Raw genomic sequence first — 10,952 nt, 5'->3', positions numbered from 1 at the left:
TAACAGGGGCCGGGAGGCCTCTCCCTGACCTCAGGACTATAAGTCCACTCTAGCCAGTATTTAGGTTTTGTTTTTCCTGTGATTAACTACCTGCCTAGCACTTAGTTAAGGGGTTTTATTCCCTCCCTAACTTCAGGGAAAAATCCCTACCTGGGGAAACAACCTTTCTCGGAGCGGTGACCTTGGTTAAAACACATAGCGCCAAGAAGGTGAGCAAACATATTAAGAACAGTATGCCATACATGCCAGGTCCCTTGAAACAGCAAGGATGGGATGGACCGGCTCCCGGCATTTATTAACTAAATACTGAGGGATGAATAACTTGCATAAACACAGAGAAAATATTAAAAATATATCTTCATTATTTCTGGTTTTGAAATGGATACACTGTTTTTCAATTATTTGGCTGAGAATTTTACCCCTTACATGCATGGGAAATAAAGTTTAAACAATTCCAATGTGGCCAGAAGTTGATTTTGAAAGCACAATTCTCTACTGTTAGGTTTTAAAAAACTGGATTGAAACTCTGACCTGAGAAGAAACCCGTCTAACTCGTTATATATATATATATTGTGTGTTCTTTAAAGGTTTCAAAAGCTCAGGAAGAAAAGGAGCCTGGAAGCTGGGGGATAAAATAGAAGATGCATTTAGAGCAGCAGCTGTCAGCCTTGGCTACGCATCAGAATCACCTGGGGGGGCTTTTAAACATCCCTCTGCCCGGGCTGTGTCCCAGACCAATTAAATCAGACCCACCGGGAGTATGAGCCAGGCAGTAAGGCTCCCCACGTGATTCCAGGCTGCAGCCAGGATGACACACACTGATTCATAATGAGGGAACCGGCCCAGCCAGAGGCAGTTATGGCAAAGGCAGTGCAGAGTCATTCAGAACATAGAGTGCAGAGAGCAGTCATGGGCAAGTAAAGGTAGATGAAGACACTCACCCTTATGATCCTAAATGCTGGGCTCTTTCTGCTTTATTTATTTATTTTTTAATTGGGGAATATCAATATTTACCAGCAGAAAGTAATATTGTTGTACAGATCAAAATTTTAAACTTATTAAACATTGGTTAAATACACTATGTGGTATTTCCCTTGTTCTCTCCATGACCAAATGTGACTGAGTCTGACACCACCTTCATTCGCTGGTGGCAGCTCCTGGAGTGGCAGGCCTGGTGCCTGGGAGGGTTTAACGTATAACCTTAACCTCCTTTTGTGATGAAAACATCCTGTAACCCCCAGTTCCTATCTTTCCCCCATCAGGGGTAATTTGCGTCAGGATGCTATGCTCAGCTAAGGATCCATGAGAAAACAACTGTTAAGAGTCTGTTTCATGGAATTTGAACTGTAAAAAAGAGAAAAAATGAGGTCAGGACCCAGCCAAACCAACAAGGTACCTGCCAAACCACACCTTATCCTCCTCAATCAGCAAAAATATCATCCACCGCCTGACTCCTCTTACCTCACCAATAGGAGCTCATTCATTCCCTTATTAGGACAGTGGCAGTGGGGAGAGGGACTGCTTGTGTCTGAGGCCCAGGAGTGGCCTCCACAACATGTGCAGCTCATCAAAGATGAGAAGAGGGTAACAGCCACTGAGGGAGGAGACTGGAAAAATTACATCCTCGTTGCATGGAGGACAATCCATCTTGGTAGGCCATAATTATGGTTTTGGATTAAAAAAAATTTTTTGAAGGCCAAACCAAAAAACAAAAATCAATCCTAATATATTTTTTTTAATGCGTTTTTTTTTTTTGTTTGTTTGTTTTTTTCCCGGAAGGGGTTTCACCTTAGAAGTGCAGTCAAGGAATTTCAAGTTGAATGCTTCCGGGGAGTTGACTACATAGTCAATAAGTACCTGGTCTTACCCTTCTAGAAGGGCTGGGCTTGGATGGCCTCTGCAGTTCTAGAGCACACACCTGAACCTAGCAGTGTCATTTGCTTTTTTATTTTATTTCTTTAAACCCTGTAACAATAAAAGCCCTGTCCTCCTTCTGTATTTCTGCTTTAAATATGTCTAAGGGGTCCTCTCTCCATGTTCTGACCCTTGTCTTAGCTTACCACTTCTTTTTTTTCCTCACAATATAGCACCATTCACACCAGGCTTTTTTCTATGATATTGGAGTAGCTTCCAAATCAAAATAAGAAGTCTCCCTGTTATGATCTGTGTCAGCAGGGCTGTCCTGTTAATCCCATCCTGTTTAGTGGCTAAGCTGTTTTCAGAGCCAACTCATGAACTCACATCCATTCAAGCAATAACAGATGACAATTCTCACTTTCTAGAATTTACAAAACACGTCCATCGTGGGCATGTTTTGATATGATTGCTAGAACACCAGTGAGAGAGACACTATTATTCCTACTTTGCAGCTGAAGAAGGAGGCTTGGCAGAGCTGGGCGATTTGCAGTCAGCCAGGACATCAGTAGAATTTGGGGCTTTTCTGACTGGTGCTCTCACCCACCTCAAGGATGTCATAACCGTGTGGTTCTGCTCAGACAAGGAGCTCTGAAACTACCAGAGAGAATTTACGTCTTCAAGTTCCCCCGGTTCCTCTCCTAGTAAATGAAGGGTGTTCAGGTCCCTGGGAGATTGTGGGAGGCCCCAGGACTCACATCACGTCATTGTGGGGTTGGGCTGCTTGCTGCTAAAATTGACTGCTTGTTCAAGTTGTAGTTACATTTCTAAAGCTAAAAGTTGAACACAACAGCCACTGTCTATTTAAAAACAAACAGTAACATTGGTGATTAAAAAATAAGTAAATAAAAGAGGAACATAGTAGACCAGCCAACCTTGACTTTGAATGAGTGAAGCAAATGGACAAATTGTTTAAAAGGACGAGGATGCTTATTTAATGGTGATTAATTCCCATGTGTGCAGTACTTTTTACCTGCCAGGTAATTGACGGGATTTCATCTAATATTTACAATAGCATTGAATAGACATGATTATTCTTTCCCCCCCACCCCACAAACAGGATTTTTTATTTGTCACCATTAAAAGTCTGAATTTTAAACAGATGCTTGGACTGAGGACTCATATCCATCAACTTGTTCAACTTGAGCACCTGTCTCATCCCCAGTAACTTTTCCAGAACTGCTACTTTCACCATGAAGCGCCATGAGTTTTCCTAGTTCAAACTTGGGCTTCTGCAGCCTTCTGACTTTTCTAACAAAGACATCATAGAGCTGGCAGTAGATTGGCAAGCCTTTTCTGTGTCTTTTCCATTGCTATCTGGATTTCAAGTCATTTGTCTACAACTCTCGGGTCACGATGTCCATCATCCTCTTCCAGATTTGGCAGACATGTTGACGCTGAGCATCAGAGGTCATCTGAATCTGATGGTTGTGTTTTGGGAAAACCAACATAGAATAGATGAAGCAAATAACCATCAGTAGTCTTGACATTAACGTGAGCTTCAATCATGGTCTGCCATTTTTTGACCATGGAGCACAGTTTGTCTCCACTGGAAAGATCCATGCCATGGAAATTAGTCAGGCAGTTTTTGCCCTGAACATCCTCAGTATTTAGCTTGAATTTTCCAAGTGCAACTTAATCATTCTGCAGATCAGCTAGGCTCACTTCAAAAACATGACCCTTGATACCATCAGATGTAATTTGGGTTCCTTGAATTCCCCTGACTGGTGCTTTTCCAGTGTTTCTGATACTGAACATAGCCAGTGCTTTCACATCATGCCAATCTTCCTTAGAAAATGGATCAACCACTTCTTGGTTCCCTTTTTACACATGATTATTTTTATTTTAAGTCTAGATGAGCAAACCTGGCACAAATCACTTGCCCAGGATTACACATAGGATTTTAGCTACCATGTGAATGACTCACAAGTGTAGGCTGTTTGTACCACTATAATATAGCATATCTATTTTTCCCTCAGGTCGCAGTTTTTTTACTTTGATAGGACAAGACTTAGAGGTTACGATCTGGAGAAGTTTAAAGTTATTTGAAGAGTTTACTTTCTTTTAATTGACATAAGAAAGTCATGCGATATCAATAACAATGAAATGAGAGGAGTTGCTAGTGGTTTGGAAGTCCAGCTCTCCCACTGGGGAAGAGGTACACTCATTGCCTCTTCATAGGACCCGTGGGGCGGTATGTCGTCCTCTAGACTGGTTATTTAAGGGAATGCGTCATGGAAGTTCAAAGACCCTCTCCAGACCCTCCTCTCACCCTCTCTCAGCCTCTTCTGCCAGGAGGAGAAGCTTGCTCATCAAGCAGGATCTGATGTCATATTATAATTGCTGCCAGATTCTCCCACTCACGGACCAGAGGTGAGAGCTGTGAAAGCACGGGCTGGGAGTAACATCCGCTAAGTGTTAAGCTGGAGACAGTGAGGGAGCTACCAGAAGCAGCGGCAGGCCTGGAGCCAGGAGCCAGTCCACGCACACACCCGGGCAGGGAGGAGGTGGGCCAGTCAATCAACCTCTCTGGCCTCATTTTCCTCATCTGTAAAATGGAGCCGGTGATACTTGTAGTGTGTTGTTGGAGGGTTAAGTGAACTAATGTTTGCAACGAACTTAGAACTGCATTTGGCACATAGTAAGTAATATGAGTGTTAACCGTTTTTATTGTTTTGTTTATTGTTATGAGCCCCCTTCTCTCCCTCCTCCTCATTATATGGAAATAGGTCTTCCAAGGTATGCTGTCTTTCCAAACATGAAGGGGAGAACCGAGCACTAAAAATACTTCTGACTCAGGATTATAAATTCCTCTTCATTGAAAATATTAACACCAGAGAATACTGAGAAATGCAGAATAAATGTAGGGGAAATTCTTATCTTTTGTTGATAGTCCCTTATTCTTCCTTTCTTTCTTGTTCTCCTTCCTTCCTTCCTTCCTTCCTTCCTTCCTTCCTTCCTTCCTTCCTTATCCTTACCCAATTGATTTTTAGAGAGAGGAAAGAAGAAAGAGAGAGGAGAGAGAGAGAAATAGAGAGAGAGAGAAACATCGATGTGAGAGGAACATTAATCGGTTGCCTCCTGTACGTGCCTCTAACCCAGGATCGAACTAGCAACCTTGGTATGTGCCCTGTCTGGGAATGGAACCCGCACCCTTTTGGTGCATGGGATGACGCTCCAACCAGCTGAGCCATCCAGCCAGGGATATCTGTCTTTCTTTTTTGAGCAGTGTGTGTGTGTGTGCGTGGGGGGGGGGGGGGGGGGGGGCGGGTGGGTGGTCTCTGAGGTTGGGAAGGTGTTGTAGCTAAAACGTCCTAAAATGCCTTTTATCTCTCATTTTCTCTGTCTCTCTCTTACTCCATGTCACCTCTCATTAAAATGTAAAGGGAAATTTATCATCGGACAGCCTTACCTTCCCATGCCGGAAATGCACGTCTCCTGGTGGAAGAGAATACTCCCCTATTCCATTCTTCTTTGGGGCTGGCTTAACACCCAAACTTAGCGGAGAGTTGGGGGATCAGAGCTCTAGGCAGGGGGGTTGGTCTGACTCTCACTGGAGCGGCTTTAGGCAGATTGCCTGGCAGCAGAGCATCCACATGTCCCCACCATCCCACTACCTTTCAGCCAGCAGGCATTCTAATTGTACTTGAAAATTATTCTACTCATTGCTTGTGAATTCAACTACAAAATGTGATGTTAAGGTACTTGAACTCTTTCCGTACTTGTAATGGGTTGACTTGTGCCCTTTAAAAATGATATGTTGACACCCTAACTCCCAGGACCTCCGAATGTGATCTTATTTGGAAATAAGGCCTTTATGGAGGTAATGAAGTTATGATGAGGTTGTAAGGGTAGGCCCTCTTCCAATGTGACTCGTGTCCTTATAGAACGGGGGAACTTTGGACATAGACAGACATACATGGAAGGTAGACTATGTGAAGAAACACAGTGAAAATGCTTTGTGAAGCTGAGGATTGGAGTGATGCATCTACATGCAAAACCACTAAAGACCGCTAGCAAACCACTGACAGCTAGGAGAGGCATAGAACAGCCTTCAGAAAGGAACAACCCTGCCTGATACTTTAAGATACCTAGCATGTAGGTCTTCATTACCACAACCCTAGGAAACTAATACAGTTCTCAGTTTAAGGATCAAATGGTTCTACTTTAGTAATACATTTTCCCCCGACAATTTCTAGCACCTTCTACTGCCTAGTTAGGTGAGTGGTTCATCACACTGAACCAGCAGCCCATCTGATTCATGAAGATGCCTTCCGTTGTAACTTGTACCCTATTCTCCCCTATGCTCAGTGTTCACCTTTGCTGTTTTCCTTTGCTTCTCTGGTATCTGGGAATCTTGGTTGGAGATTTATCCATAGATCTGAGGTGGGCCCATAAAACTCTAGCCTTCTCAGGCTCCCAGGGGCAGCCGGTGACAGAGCCTCCGTTCTCTGGGTGGCGGAATATTTCATAGGATCTCCCTCCCAGCCCATAAATCGTTGGGAGAGGCAGACTCATAATACTTCCCTACGTCAAGTAACATCAGAAAATTTAAAACGTATGTAGGGGAGGGAGAGTACAGTAAGTGGGAAACAAATCTCTCTCAGGATACTAATTCCTTACAGACCTGGGGCGGTTCAGTCTATGAGTTCAAGGCTGTTCCCCTTGGGATGTGTAGAGATTGTACGTACTTCCTGGGTACCCTTCACTCAGTGAGGTTACAGAATAGTCCCTGTCTATGCTTGAGTCTAAGGAGCTTTTGTCCTTTTGTAGCTAAGAAGTGTTCACTACTTACCTACCTGACTGACATCAGAATAACATTCATTTTGCATCAGGCCTCCCTGGGGTATATAGGGTTTGCCCAACTTGTGGAGACCTCAGCAAACGAAAATGTAGAGGTGAGGGCCAGGTTTGTTGCACTGAATTCTAGAAGTCTGTATGCTCATATTATGGGTCGAACTGTACCCTCTCCAAAAATATGTTGAGGCTCTAACCCAGGGGTGGGCAAACTTTTTGACTCGAGGGCCACAATGGGTTCTTAAACTGGACCGGAGGGCAGGAACAAAAGCATGGATGGAGTGTTTGTGTGAACTAATATAAATTCAAAGTAAACATCATTACATAAAAGGGTAAGGTCTTTTTTTTCAATAGTTTTATTCATTTCAAACAGGCTGCGGGCAGTAGTTTGCCCATGGCTGTTCTAACCTCTAGTACCTCAGGATGTGACCTTATTTGGAAACAAGATCTTTACAGATGTAATGGAGTTAAAATGAGGTCATTAGGGTGGAGCCTAATCCAATATGAGCGGTGTTCTTATAAAAAGGGGAAATTTGGACACAGAGCAGGACACAGAGGGCAGATGATGGGAAAAGAAGCAGGGAGACTGTCATGTGAAGTAATGGAAGCATAGGAGCTATGCTGCCACAAACCCAGGGGCACTTAGGATGCCCAGGATCTGGAAGTGGCAAGGAAGGCTCCTCTCCTTACAGGACTCAGAGGGACCATGGCCCTGGTGACACCTTGACTTCAGACTTGTAGCATCTAGAATCGTGAAACAGTAAGTTCCTGTTGTTCTAAGCCTCCCAGTTTGCGGCAGTTTGTTATGGCAGCCCCAGCAGCCCCAGGAAATTAACACGACTCTCCACAGTCCTTCCTGCTTTTGTGATTACCAGAAAGCCACCTCGGATTCATGCCCCAGGCACCCAGTTCATGCCAGTAGTTACCATTGTTAATCAACATTCCCCCCAACACACCCCTTTGAGTGCTGACTCAGTGCCAGGCACTGTGCTAACCACTTTACATATATTTTCCTCTTTTTGTGGAGAAATAAACTAAGAAACCCAGTGAGAATTAATAATTTGCTCAAGGGTGTATGATTAATAATAAGATGATGCTAATAAATTCTGAATCTGAGTTTATCTGGAGTTCGAATTCTGAATTTATACTCTCCTCACCTGTGAAGATTCCTTCAAGATTGGTGGCACCCAAATCTCTGGCAAACAAATCCTTACTTCTTACTACACCCTCCTTCACAATGGATGTGGTTTAGGCCAACTACGAAAAACAGTATTTCGATATTTTCCCCCAAAGTCCATTTTCAGAAAGTTTCATTCAACGTCAGAGTTAGCCCAAGTGTAGCAGTGGGCTATCCTTTCTAAGCAGTAAGTAAATGCAACAACTGACATCGAGATGACGAGCTCCGCTGATTTTACTAAAGTGGATGGATGTTTTCATGAACACATGTCAATCCCAAACTGAACTGAGCTGCCTTTTGTCCTGGCATCAGTCGTTTTGTTGGCATCAGCCATGTCTCCTCTGGGGGCCTGAGGAAGGGGTGTGAAGAAGAAAGGAAAGGGTAGCAAATGTGCCACTGACTAAGCGAGCACTGTGGTCTACACACATCCACGTAGCTCGTTCCTTCAATTTTCACTAAACCTGCAAGGCAGGTATTACACTTGTGTTTTACAGATGAAGAAACTCAGGGACAGAGAAATCAAATGACCTGCTCAAGGTTCCACACTTGGTAATGTGGTAGTCAGGGATCTGGCTCTGGTTTCTCATCTGGGAGGAATGTGCCTATTCTGTGCTCTGAAGGGTGGGTCTGGCCCTAGGAGGACTGAGCCCCCTTTTCCGACCAGCAGGGCCACCGCACTCCAGAAAGGCTGCCTGCGAGATGGCAGAGGGGAGTGCCGGGCTCCTCGCTAAAGCCATTCCTTCCCCTCCTAAGGTTCTGTGTACCCGAGCCCCGGGCCGCACTCACTCATTCAAAAGTTGCATGAACACAGTCTTTTTCAATTAAATTCTTAGGCATATCCTAACAATGTATTAAATAGCTGTGAAAATTATCTACCCAAAAGTTACAAATGTCATGAAATCACATTAAAACTAGGTGTTAAAAAACTACTTAAATTTTACACATTTTATGTATTTTTCTCTGGAAACTATGCAGGGTAGTTATGAGCTGTGGCCTTTGGTGGGTATTGCTGATCTGTGTAATGAATGCTTTCGCTCTTTAAAGAGTAAAAGTGGCAAATTTATTTCCTTCTCTTTGGGGTGAATATAGTCTTTCTTTTATTCTATTATTATTTTATATGACCTCTGTTACACTCAAAGGGAGTGATTTGGAGAATCGAGTTCTAGGAAAGGTGAGTGTACACATTCCTTGCAAAGATCAGAAAGTCAGGGAAAGGTAAAGAAAAGACACGGAGAGCAGGCAGAGCTAGCCTCAAAGAGACAAATGTCCAGTCTGGGTTAGGCCCTAAAAGGAGTTCATTGGTATAAAAAAATAGCAGACAAAAATACCAGTTTTACCCTGGCTGGTGTGGCTCAGTTGGTTGAGCATCATCCTGTGCCCCATAAGGTCACTGGTTCGATCCTGGTCAGGGCACATGCCCAGGTTGTGGGCTCGATCCCTGGTCAGAGTGCGTGTGGGAGGCAGTTGATCCATGTTTCTTTCTCTTCCCCTCCCCCTTTCCTCTCTCTCTAAATTAAATAAATAAAGAAAGAAAAATACCAGGCCCTATATAGGAAATTCAGGACTTGAATGAAATGTTCTAATCAATGTCAGTGTGACATGAAGTTTATAATACATTTCTAAAGAAAAAGTGAAACATGAATGAGAAAAGTACCATGATTTCTCTAGCAATTTATACGTCTTAATAAAAGTATCTCCTTTACTGGTTACTTTTGTCAGTTGTTTTTAATAAAAAGTCATCTTAAAACAGTGGGAATTAGTGTTTATAAACCCAGTGGGCAAGAGCAGATACCAGGTAAAACATACTCCTTCCAACCGGGCTCACACATGAAAAAGCCACCGACCACCTAGCTGCTTCCTTGAGTGTATAACCAGGAAAAGTATTTAAGGGCGGAGGAGTGAGGGTGACCTGGCTGAGCTTCTAGTTACGACAACATGAACAAATGCCACTCGGAGATTTCTATTTATGAAGTTGCATAATGTTATAGCCTGTGCAAGAATCTTTTCCCAACTCGACAAAAACAAATGGTCTCTCTAAGTTGTTCCTCTGATCTTAAATTTTATTTGGGAAAAATAAGGCTCTTTGATAATGACGTGCATTTGTCTTATACTTAATATCTTCCTGTATCCTCGAATGCATGTCATTTTAATGGCGGCCTTGGCATGCCGCACGTTACACAAGCAGGATGAGCCTGTCCATGTTGCAGCTGTGCCGCAGGGAGATGCAGTGACCTCGCAGAGCTGATTATTAAAGGAGCCAGGCCAGAATCCAGACCCTCTGATTCCCACACACAAAGCCTCTCCTTGCAGCTCCGGGCTGACCCCTGAGCGGGCTGACCAGGAGCAGGCAGCCAGGGGCTCACCGGCCAGCGGAGCTTCCTAAGCTGCTCTGAAGGCAGGGGCCAGGATAACCAAGATTACGCAGTAAGCTCAGTGGTTTTCAAACTTCAGTCTGCAGCTCCTGAAATCTCTTTAGTAGGCTGTGACCACCATTTTTAAATGAAATAAAAACACACACACAAACATATAGAGAAAATATCAGACGGCAGGAAACTAAATAAAAAAGATATCTGTATTCCCACATGTTTGTAGCATGATTCACAATAGCCAAGGTATGGAAACAGCCTACATGTCCGTCAACATATGAATGAATTAAAAAAATGTGTACACACACACACACACACACACACATAGTATATACACACACATATACATGGTGGGGCATAAGTGGGTTTACAGTACATGAAACACAGTTTATTTTTGTGTTATTATTTATTATTGTATTATTTTCCATACGACCAACTGTAAACCTACTTTTGCCCTACCTTGTATATACATATTTATAATACATATGATGGAATATTATCCAGCCTTATAAGAGGATGAAATCCTGACATTTGCAATGTGGATAAATCTAGAGGACATTATGCTAAGTGATAAAAGCCAGACAGAGTGAAACAACAACTGTATGGTATCACTTTTATGTAGAACTAAAAATAAAAATGTCAAACTAGAATGGTGTTTACCAGGGGTTGGAGTTTTCGGGAAATAGAGAGAGGCTGGG

At 43.2% G+C, this 10,952-nt stretch overlaps 1 protein-coding gene and 1 pseudogene across 1 annotated transcript in view; both read right to left on the bottom strand.

Moving 5' to 3' along the window:
* The window catches only part of CALD1 (caldesmon 1), a 228,418-nt gene that overhangs the window by 88,261 nt on the left and 129,205 nt on the right, over window positions 1-10,952 (bottom strand). The window lies entirely within an intron of this gene.
* LOC102752232 lies at window positions 2,790-6,024 on the bottom strand (annotated as a pseudogene).

This window comes from Myotis davidii, unplaced genomic scaffold (assembly GCF_000327345.1).
Source record: "Myotis davidii unplaced genomic scaffold, ASM32734v1 scaffold214, whole genome shotgun sequence".
NCBI classification, from domain to species: Eukaryota; Metazoa; Chordata; class Mammalia; order Chiroptera; family Vespertilionidae; genus Myotis; species Myotis davidii.
The sequence above is the reverse complement of the archived record's forward strand: the minus strand, read 5'-3'. Positions and strand labels throughout refer to the sequence as shown.